The 9,370-nt window shown below is 50.6% G+C and overlaps 1 protein-coding gene and 1 non-coding gene across 2 annotated transcripts in view; one reads left to right on the top strand and one right to left on the bottom strand.

Annotated features, from left to right (window-relative positions):
• The window catches only part of IGSF6 (immunoglobulin superfamily member 6), a 313,504-nt gene that overhangs the window by 216,609 nt on the left and 87,525 nt on the right, over positions 1–9,370 (bottom strand). The window lies entirely within an intron of this gene.
• Positions 4,089–4,170, top strand: TRNAL-AAG (transfer RNA leucine (anticodon AAG)). The gene has a single exon. It is a non-coding gene; the product is annotated as a tRNA-Leu (tRNA).

Below are 9,370 nucleotides of genomic sequence, written 5' to 3'. Positions count from 1 at the left end.
ACGTAAAGGACATAGGGTGTAATTATTGACACTTTTTGGTGAAGTTTTTAGTAGTTCCTAAAGTTGCTGACAGTTCTCTGTAGATCTAGTATGTAGGTGTGCACACAGCTCAGTGAAAAAATTATGATTAATTCTTTGTTTGCAAACTACTTTTTTTAATGATACAGACTACCTTCTGTCCTAAGGTGGTATCATATTATTTAGCTATACAATGAATAGGACTGTCCATAATTTGAAAATGGAAATTGTTTACAAAAAAATGCACAACTTATTCTATGACATTCTTTTGAAGAGAAAAACTACATATTTGACAGACTTTGGGAATGATACTGCTATATGCTGTATTTTTAATCTATTCACAATGAATAAATAAAGATCTGTATTTTTAAAAATAGGAAAATAAATCTCAGGCTCAGCCTGCCAGAACTTACCCGGGTTCACTATTCCCATATGTCAGTGGGAATATCGCTTGGGTAAGGACAGCGAGATGGAAGCCTTTGTTTGTATGTCAGACATGCAAATACTGATTGCCTGCATCACTTAGTCCTCTCATTCACTTTGTCTGGTTTCATTCTGGCTGGTCAATAAAGTTGTTCTTTTTGTCACTTTTCTCAGTAGAGTTTTAGTCATTGCATGTGGGGGGTTTGCTTTTGTTTTTTTCTTTATAATTTGCCAAAGTTCAATCCTACTTCTGCAAGCTTCCAGAAATCCTCTGTGTTGTTCTTATTATTCCATCCCTGATATAATTCACTTTCAGCAGTCAGAAGTAACTAACTGGGAGGAAATAACTAGATGCGTACCAACAAAATCTGTTGTCCTCAAGAAAACTGAATGGCTGATGTGCCATTTCATTTGCATTCAATTACACACGCAATGTCTGTAACTAATATGGGGTAAGATGTAAGGACTGAAGTGCTCATTCACAGGACTGCTACAGAGGCATCCTTATGCCTTCAGTCTTTGCTTAGTCCTGAGAAAAGGATGGAAATACTTGGCCTCTGTGATTTGAGGTGGGAGAGTTTTTTGTAATGGCTACAGTATCTAATGATACACTGTCATCTTCAGTATGATTTATTCCCCTTTCTGTTGAAGAATAAACGGTCTGATACTAGCCCTTTTAAACTGTTAAAAGTGGAGCTCTTACTGTTGCTTTTTTACTGCTTTATTTAGGCAGGTATAATTTATTATACCTGTAAAGTTTAAACAATCTGAAATTGTTCTTTAGCAAAAGGCACTTGAAATAGCAGAATCTCCTAACAAAAAAGCCCCAGCAGTGCCTCTCCACTCCACTAAGATGAAAAATGGTGAAATTTGGCACGCAAGTCTTGTCTTCAGCTATAGCTGCTGTCACTGCGAGCTGGAGTGTTTGGCAATTGTAACGAAGTGGGGATAGCATCCCTCAGCGTGGAGACAGCCAGCACTTCTAAATAAGAATATTGCCTGTTTCTTAATTACTGGTCTGTGGGACTGATTTGAATATTGCTCTCTTCCCCACAGGTGCAATTTCACTTCTGAGAGTAGAATGACTGCTGACAGACGCAGGTATAGTTTAGGTGGGCCAAATCAGGACTCATCTGAATTTTAAAAGGGAGGATTTCGCTTGAACCTCAGGTTGGATTCAGGGCCAGTGCTTCTGGTAGTGAGTCGGGCTGTTTTCAGGTTTAAGTTCAAGGGCATCTCTGATGTGCCTCCCGCTGCTGGGGACCTGAACGCTTCCTGGGGACAGCTCACAGGTTTGTAACCATCAGGCCTGCTCCCTAGTCTGGATATAACTGATACAAGTGTCGGGTCTTTGCTCTTCTCTGGCTAACTCTGCGCCAGAAAAGCAATATAATGAGGCTGGTAGCTTGGTTGTATTTTGGTTCTCCTGTAAGTGCATTCTTTTAATGTGGAGGAAGTCCCATAATCATCATCTTACCTTGCACTGGTAAAATGAGAAGCCTGGTGCCCCGACTGCCAGCCCTGAGGGGTGACCTGTGCTCTTACCCCTGTAAGTGTCACACATGGCTTACGTGTGAATAATCTTGGGTACACGGGCTTCCTTCAGTGTTCAGGAGAAGCATCTCTGTGGCCAGGCACACAAACATTCCAGGGACAGAGGCTGAGCGTACCCACAGCAGGGCAGAACAGCACCTCTCTGGGAGGGTGTTGGTACCTCTCATGGCCTGGGTAAAAGGACCTGTGGTGCCGAGCAGCCCTTGCAATGAGAAAACCACTTGTAAGATGTGCTCCGTGCAGCCTCTCACACACCACATCTTCCCCCCAACACACGCAGAGTGTGCAGTGCTGTGGACGGTACCCCATGTCCACTGCTGCATGGAATTGCGTGGAGGCTGCTAAATCAAATTCTTTTCCTAAACTTCTCTGCTTGAACAGATTACAGGTGATTTGCTGCGTGAAGCCAATTCAGGTCTGCCTACCTTCTCTCCTCCCTGAACCTCTCCTGCTTTTCTGCAAAGCCAGGGCCGTGGGAGGCGCGTCAGCTCCCTCTGTTCTCAAAAAACCCCCGCATCCTTCTGAAAAGCACTGAACTGAGGGTGTGAAACTGCAGCAGTGATGAAGGAGAAGGATCCCATTCACGCTTATACGTGCGTGCTGTTATTCCTCAGTACGTGTAGGCAGTGAATGAAATTTTCAGCAAGACTGGGCAAAGCTGCAGCCTCTGGCAGAATCATGTCCGGCAGCTCCCAGGGAAGAGAGCTGGCACTGCGGGGTGCTGGGGGGACTGGCAGGCTGCGGGGGGTGCCAGGGGAGGGGGGTGAACCCAGGCTGTCAGCAGGGCTCCAGCAGGTTTATTTTCTCTACCCTGTTTAAATGGGCTGCCACAACTACAGGATTAAATCAAGCCGCATTAAGACTTTGCGGCCTTACCCTGGAGAAGCTGGAATTTTTCTCAAATGCAACCATTCAGCTCGAATTAAGGGCTGAAAATAACATTAATTCCCCAAGAAAACCAGAATTTCAGGCAAAACGTGGAAGAGACTCTCAAGGGCACCTTCATGGGGCACCAGGCAGCTAAGGTGTGCTGCTCCCCCTTCTCACAAGAGTGGTCGTGGTTACCGCTGCTACTACAGCGTGCCCTGCCGCTCCCCCTCCTCACAAGAGTGCTCCTGCTACCACAGCCTGCCCTGCCGCTCCCCCTCCTCACAAGAGTGCTCCTGCTACCACAGCCTGCCCTGCCGCTCCCCCTCCTCACAAGAGTGCTCCTGCTACTACAGCCTGCCCTGCCGCTCCCCCTCCTCACAAGAGTGCTCCTGCTACCACAGCCTGCCCTGCCGCTCCCCCTCCTCACAAGAGTGCTCCTGCTACCACAGCCTGCCCTGCCGCTCCCCCTCCTCACAAGAGTGGTCCTGCTACTACAGCGTGCCCTGCCGCTCCCCCTCCTCACAAGAGTGGTCCTGCTACCACAGCCTGCCCTGCCGCTCCCCCTCCTCACAAGAGTGGTCCTGCTACTACAGCGTGCCCTGCCGCTCCCCCTCCTCACAAGAGTGGTCCTGCTACTACAGCGTGCCCTGCCGCTCCCCCTCCTCACAAGAGTGGTCCTGCTACTACAGCGTGCCCTGCCGCTCCCCCTCCTCACAAGAGTGGTCCTGCTACCACAGCGTGCCCTGCCGCTCCCCCTCCTCACAAGAGTGCTCCTGCTACCACAGCCTGCCCTGCTGCTCCCTGTGCTGCAAGCAAAAAGACCGCCCCGCAAGCATAACGCCTGCCAGCTCTTCGCTTTGCAAATGCAGCGAGTTGTCGCTTTGCAGCAGAAAATGCAAATGCGCAGCTTTCAGATTGCTTCAGGCTTGCAGAGGGGGGTGCGCAGGCGATGCCCCGCGCCCCGCGACGGCGAGCGCGCTGCGCCGTGGCATCCACGTGGCAGCGGGGCGGCGCGGCCCCCGCCCGGCCCTGCCCTCTGCCGCGCCTCCCCCGCGGCGTACCCCACGGTATTTCATTTTTAAGGTGGAAGGGTTGTGCACTGAGGGCGGCTGCTGGGACCGGGGCTTGGGGATGGCGGGGGAGCTGCTGAAAGGAAGAGGAAGGGAAAAACGGGGACGGGTGGGGAGCAATAAAGGTGGCGGTGGAACACTTTAAAGCAGGGCGGTAGCGTGGCCGAGCGGTCTAAGGCGCTGGATTAAGGCTCCAGTCTCTTCGGGGGCGTGGGTTCGAATCCCACCGCTGCCAGCACAGGTTTCCTTTTTTTTTTGCTTCCCCCGTTCCTGCTGCGGGCCGCCGCTGCAGCGCCCCCTGGCGGCCGGACCGCCAGCCGGCCGGGAGGGCATTGTGGGTAGGAGGAGGGCCGCGTCCCCACGTGCCGGCCGGAGCGACACCAACATGGCCGCTGCCTGAGCGCCGCCCGCCGCGCCGCGCACCGCCACCGGGGAGCCGGCGGCCCCGCTGCCCGCGCCGGTCCTCCGCCAGGTAGGCGTTTGCGGCGCTGCCTTGGTCTCCCTGGGGCCGCGTGGGTGGCGGGGAGCCGGCGGGCGGTGAGGAGCGCGGCCTGGGCTGAGGTGGGCTTTGCCTGTCCGGGGAGGGCGGTGGAGACGAGACTCTGTGAGGACCTGACACCGCGGCGAGTACCGGGGGCGCGGGGCCGCGGCCGTGCGGGCGGGTCCCGACAGGAATCGGGGCCGCCGTGGCGGGGCCCTTGAGCGGAGCGGGCGGGGGTCCGGTCACAGGCCGCGGCCCCTCGGCTCCCCTCGCCGGCGGGCCGGGGGGTGCCGGCCGCTCCTCCCGGGGCTGTAAAGCGGCGGCACCGGCCGGCCCGGGGGCCTTTCCCCCAGGCTGGCGGCTCTGCGCCCCCCGCCCTGGAAGGGCGCAGCTCCCACGCCAAAAAATGCGGGCGGCTGCCCCTGCCTGAGCGTCGGCCCTGAGGGGTCTGTGGCAGAGCCCTGCCGCGCCGGGGGACGAGCGCCCGGCCCCTCCTGCTGCGGGCTGGGGTTGCTTCATCCCCGCCTTGCGTGCGGGTTTGGGCGGGTGGCCGTGGCCTCCCTCCTCGGGTCCCCCTTCCCTGCGCTCCCCCTCTGCTGCCAGGCTGCTGTGTCAGGAGAAAGCGGGCTCGGAAGTTGCCAGGAATGAAGAAGCCGTTGTCAGCGGGGAGCGTTGGGGTGCGCAGGGCCCGCGGCCGAGCCTCTGCCAGGTGCAGCGCTCGCTGCCTGCGTGGAAGCTGGGGCTTGGCACCGCGACCCGCACGGTCCGGGGCTGCCCCCGCGGGACTTACCACGCAGCAGCGAGCAGCTTAATCCCTGCACTTGGCAGAACAGGCCTAGCACTTCGCTACATAAATGTTGAGGTGTTAAAGAAAGGTGCACGCTTAGTGCATAACCGCTTAAATCCTGAAGATGTGCTTCAGTGACACCGCCTCCAAAGAGAGGTCCTGGTGCAGAGGAGCCCTCTTTGGGTTCACTACCAGAAGATGACTCTGCAAAGCTGCTTGCAGACGAGTAAAGCAAGCAGAAAATTAAGCAAATAATTGGGTCAAAATTGTAATTATCATAAATGTTTGGAAGGTGCTTCAGGCTTTTTGTGCAGCTTCCATTTTACTGTACGCCATGTGCCACCCTGAGCTAGAGGACTGCTGCTAGGGCTGGACTGAGAGGACCCTCTACAGAAGAAAGTCCAGGTGCCAGAAGAAGTTACGGTGGTGGTTCAGGAGATGGCCCTTTTCCCACTTCACTGGTTCATTATCTATACTTTAAGACACTGATGTGGCAGGTGTTCCTGGCCTTTCCCACACTGCATTATTATATGTGAAGAATATTTCAAGTTTCAGTGTTGGCATTTTGGGGGTCTATTATTACTGACAAATTTAGGTATTGGTGGAATGCTGGAGCATTTCTTGCAGGCCTGGCTAAAAGTATGTGTGTGTCAGATGACGTGCAGATTTGCAGTTTTCCTCCTTGCAGTTATATTAAAGTCTGTGGTAATGAAAATTAAAAAAGATAGCTCTAGTACCCAAATGCTCTCCTAAGCTCAAACGTAGAGGTAAGATTCAGTTGCTTCATCACTGATTTTTACAGTTCTTTAACCACAATATTTTTCTTCATTGGTTCTAAATTGATGATGTTACAGGCAGCTAATGAGCGGTTCCGTTGGTCCTAGCATTGGTCACATTGCAGGAGAAATGAGAAGATTTATGTCTCTTGCCATCTGCAAGCTGTTCTAAAGTTTAATGATTCACACTAATAACTCGCATTATATTTTAATTTGCACCTTAAAGGAAAGTCCCTTTTAAAAGAAAACAATTCTCCCAAAAGGAAATTTGAAACTGCTGACCATGTTTGCTATCTCCTAGTGTTTAATTCCATTATATAATTCTTGTGGTGTCATATATATATATATATATGACAAATGTAGAAATGAACACCACCATATATATACACACCTACTGTAGATGTAGAATTGCATCTGCATGCCTTCAGTGAAAGCTTCATTCTGATTTAGAAGATTCCTTCAAGTTATATTAGTATTATAAATTGTGCTGGGACACACTGCTTCCTATTTATAGACCTGTCATTCTGATACACCAATAAAAGGAACTGTAGTCATTCTTCATCCTTAAATGAATAAGAAAAAAATGCAGTCTCTGTAATACAACGTTTTCCCTGAGTACTGACAGCTGAATTCACAAAGAGATTTTGTGTGTAATTGTGTAAGGAGTGTTAGATGAGGGACCAGAGACCAGGTCCTTCAGAAGAAAGACCAGAGACCAGGTCTTCTTTTTTTTCCTTAGCCCAGGGAATCTTAACGTCTCTGCTGGGAAGTGGAATAACTTTCTCAGGAGAGGGAGAACAAGCTAGCACATACTGGGCACTCAGGCTGTCAAGAAGAGAAGGGTGGTTCCCAGTCCTCTCAGGGGGGCAAGGAAGGAGGGTTTGGACCCAAGTTTCCCACCTTCTGGGTGTTATCACATGTTCTCACACATCTTGGGCATCCTCCCATCATCAGCTCTGTTCTGAATGAAAACTGCAATTGTTCCATTTTGTGCAGAGCTATCAGGCTGGCTTTAAGTGAGCCTGATCTATCAGGCCACCCAGGGGACATGAGCAGGGAAAGCAAAATTGGAACTAACAAATCTTGTGTCTTTAAAACAACATATTCATGCATGTATTGCTGGGAAGAACCGAGTGCCTGATCGCAGAAAACACTCAGATATCAATCAGATATCACATATTCACTGTTGTGCAGTAACAGCCCCAGCCTGTAGTTAAGATACTGGCTTTTTGCTGTGAAAGCTTTGGATTTCTACAAAACTATTTCAAATATGAATCTGAAATATTAATAAGTGGTACATTTTCAAATACAGATGTATGGTGGGAAGAGCCATGGATACGCTGGTGCATAAAGAAGTGGAAAATTCCAGTTCAGTACTGGGAAGGGCACTTTTTTGGTACTGGAGAACCTGTAAGTGAAAAATACGGAATCATATTTCTAGGTGGAATGGCAGAAACAGCATAAATAAACCAGAGGTGTGGCCTGAATGGACGTTGGCCCGTGTAGTGATGTTAATAACATTCATATCCAGAATGCCTATCCAGCCTCTCTGAAGGGTTTCTTAGATAACTGTGTGTATATTAACATGATGTTTTGAGAAGCCTGCAAGTCTGTTGAAATATACTGAGCTGCTTAAATTGTGTGGTGGCTTGTGTATTTGAAAAAACATGCCACTGTCTTGGATGTAACATGGATGCTGGCTTCTTTCTCTCACAATCTCTCTATTGCTCGCTGATCCTGGATGCTGCTTCTTTCTCTTTGTCTTCCTCCATAGGAAGTCCAGCAAAGAAGCAAACTGGCATCAAGGAGTATAAGACAGTGAGGGAGAGTTCGTGAATGCAGATCTTATTTCTTTGCCTGATCATCTTTGTTGTTAAAACTTTCCTTGGTCAGTTTGTGAGAGGTCTTATTTTTTTATGCCTATCTTGACCAGTACTGGCTGATTAACGATATCTTAAATGATCTGGACTAATTAACATTGTTGCAATGGCATCCCAACAAATTTGTAAATCCTTTTTTTTTTATCTCAGCAGGGAAAAAACTATTGTTGCTTCAGCTGAGGGATCATCTTTTATTCAAAGGTCTGAACCAGGCATGACACTGACTCTGGCACTGAACTGAACGTGATGACTCTTTGTTCTAGAGCACCCAGTCCCCAGTTAATATCAGAGTCTTATTTTCTTTGGAGTTGGTGTAGTTATGAAGTAAAATCTGTTCTGATGATTTCAAAGGACTCCAAGAGAGGCCAGGGAGTGTATTTTGGAGCTCTCATTTAGCAATACAGTCGAATGGTAGGTCAGGAGACAAGGCTGCAGCATGTCAGGTAGATGAAATCAAGGTCAGCACGTTCACAGATGGGAATATTGTCTAACCCTAAGCGCAGGGTTTACACAGGCTTTTTTCTTCTCCCAGCTCTTTAGCTGGGAGCTTTCTCCATTATCAGCTGTGGTGGGTTGACCCTGACTGGATGCCAAGTCCCCACCAAAGCCGCTCTATCACTCCCCTTCTCAACTGGACAGGGGAGAGAAAATATAACAAAAAGCCCATGGGTCAAGATAAGGACATGGAGAGGTCACTCAGCAATTACGGTCACAGGCAAAAACAGACTTGACTTGGGGAAAATCAGTTTAATTTATTACAAGTCAAATCAGAGCAGCATAATGAGAAATAAAACCTAAATCTTAAAACACCTTCCCTCCACCCCTCCCTTCTTCCTGGGCTCAGCTTCACTCCTGATTTTCTCTGCCTCCTCCCCCCAAGCAGTGCAGGGGGACAGGGCATGGAGATTGTGGTCAGTTCATCACGTGTTGTCTCTGCCACTCAGGGGGGGACTCTTCACACTCTTCCCCTGCTCCAGCGTGGGGTCCCTCCCATGGGAGACAGTCCTCCACGAACTTCTCCAGCGTGGGTCCTTCCCACGGGCTGCAGTTCTTCATGAGCTGCTCCAGCGTGGGTCCCCCATAGGGTCACAAGCCGTGCCAGCAAACCTGCTCCAGCATGGGCTCCTCTCTTTCCACAGGTCCGCAGGTCCTGTCAGGAGCCTGCTCCAGCGTGGGCTTCCCGTGGGGTCACAGCCTCCTTTGGGCACATCCCCCTGCTCTGGCGTGGGCTCCTCCCCGGGTGCAGGTGGATCTCTGCTCCCCCGGGGGCCTCCATGGGCTGCAGGGGCACAGCTGCCTCACCATGGGCTGCAGGGGAATCTCTGCTCCGGTGCCTGGAGCACCTCCTCCCCCTCCTTCTTCACTGACCTTGGTGTCTGCAGGGTTGTTCCTCTCACATATTCTCACTCCTCACTCCAGCTGCAGTTTGCATTCCTTTGGTTTTTTTCCCTTTCTTAAATATGTTCTCCCAGAGGCGCTACCACCATCGCTGATTGGCTTGGCCTTGGCCA

The sequence above is a fragment of the Pelecanus crispus genome, chromosome 11, assembly GCF_030463565.1.
Source record: "Pelecanus crispus isolate bPelCri1 chromosome 11, bPelCri1.pri, whole genome shotgun sequence".
Classification (NCBI taxonomy): Eukaryota; Metazoa; Chordata; class Aves; order Pelecaniformes; family Pelecanidae; genus Pelecanus; species Pelecanus crispus.
The sequence above is the reverse complement of the archived record's forward strand: the minus strand, read 5'-3'. Positions and strand labels throughout refer to the sequence as shown.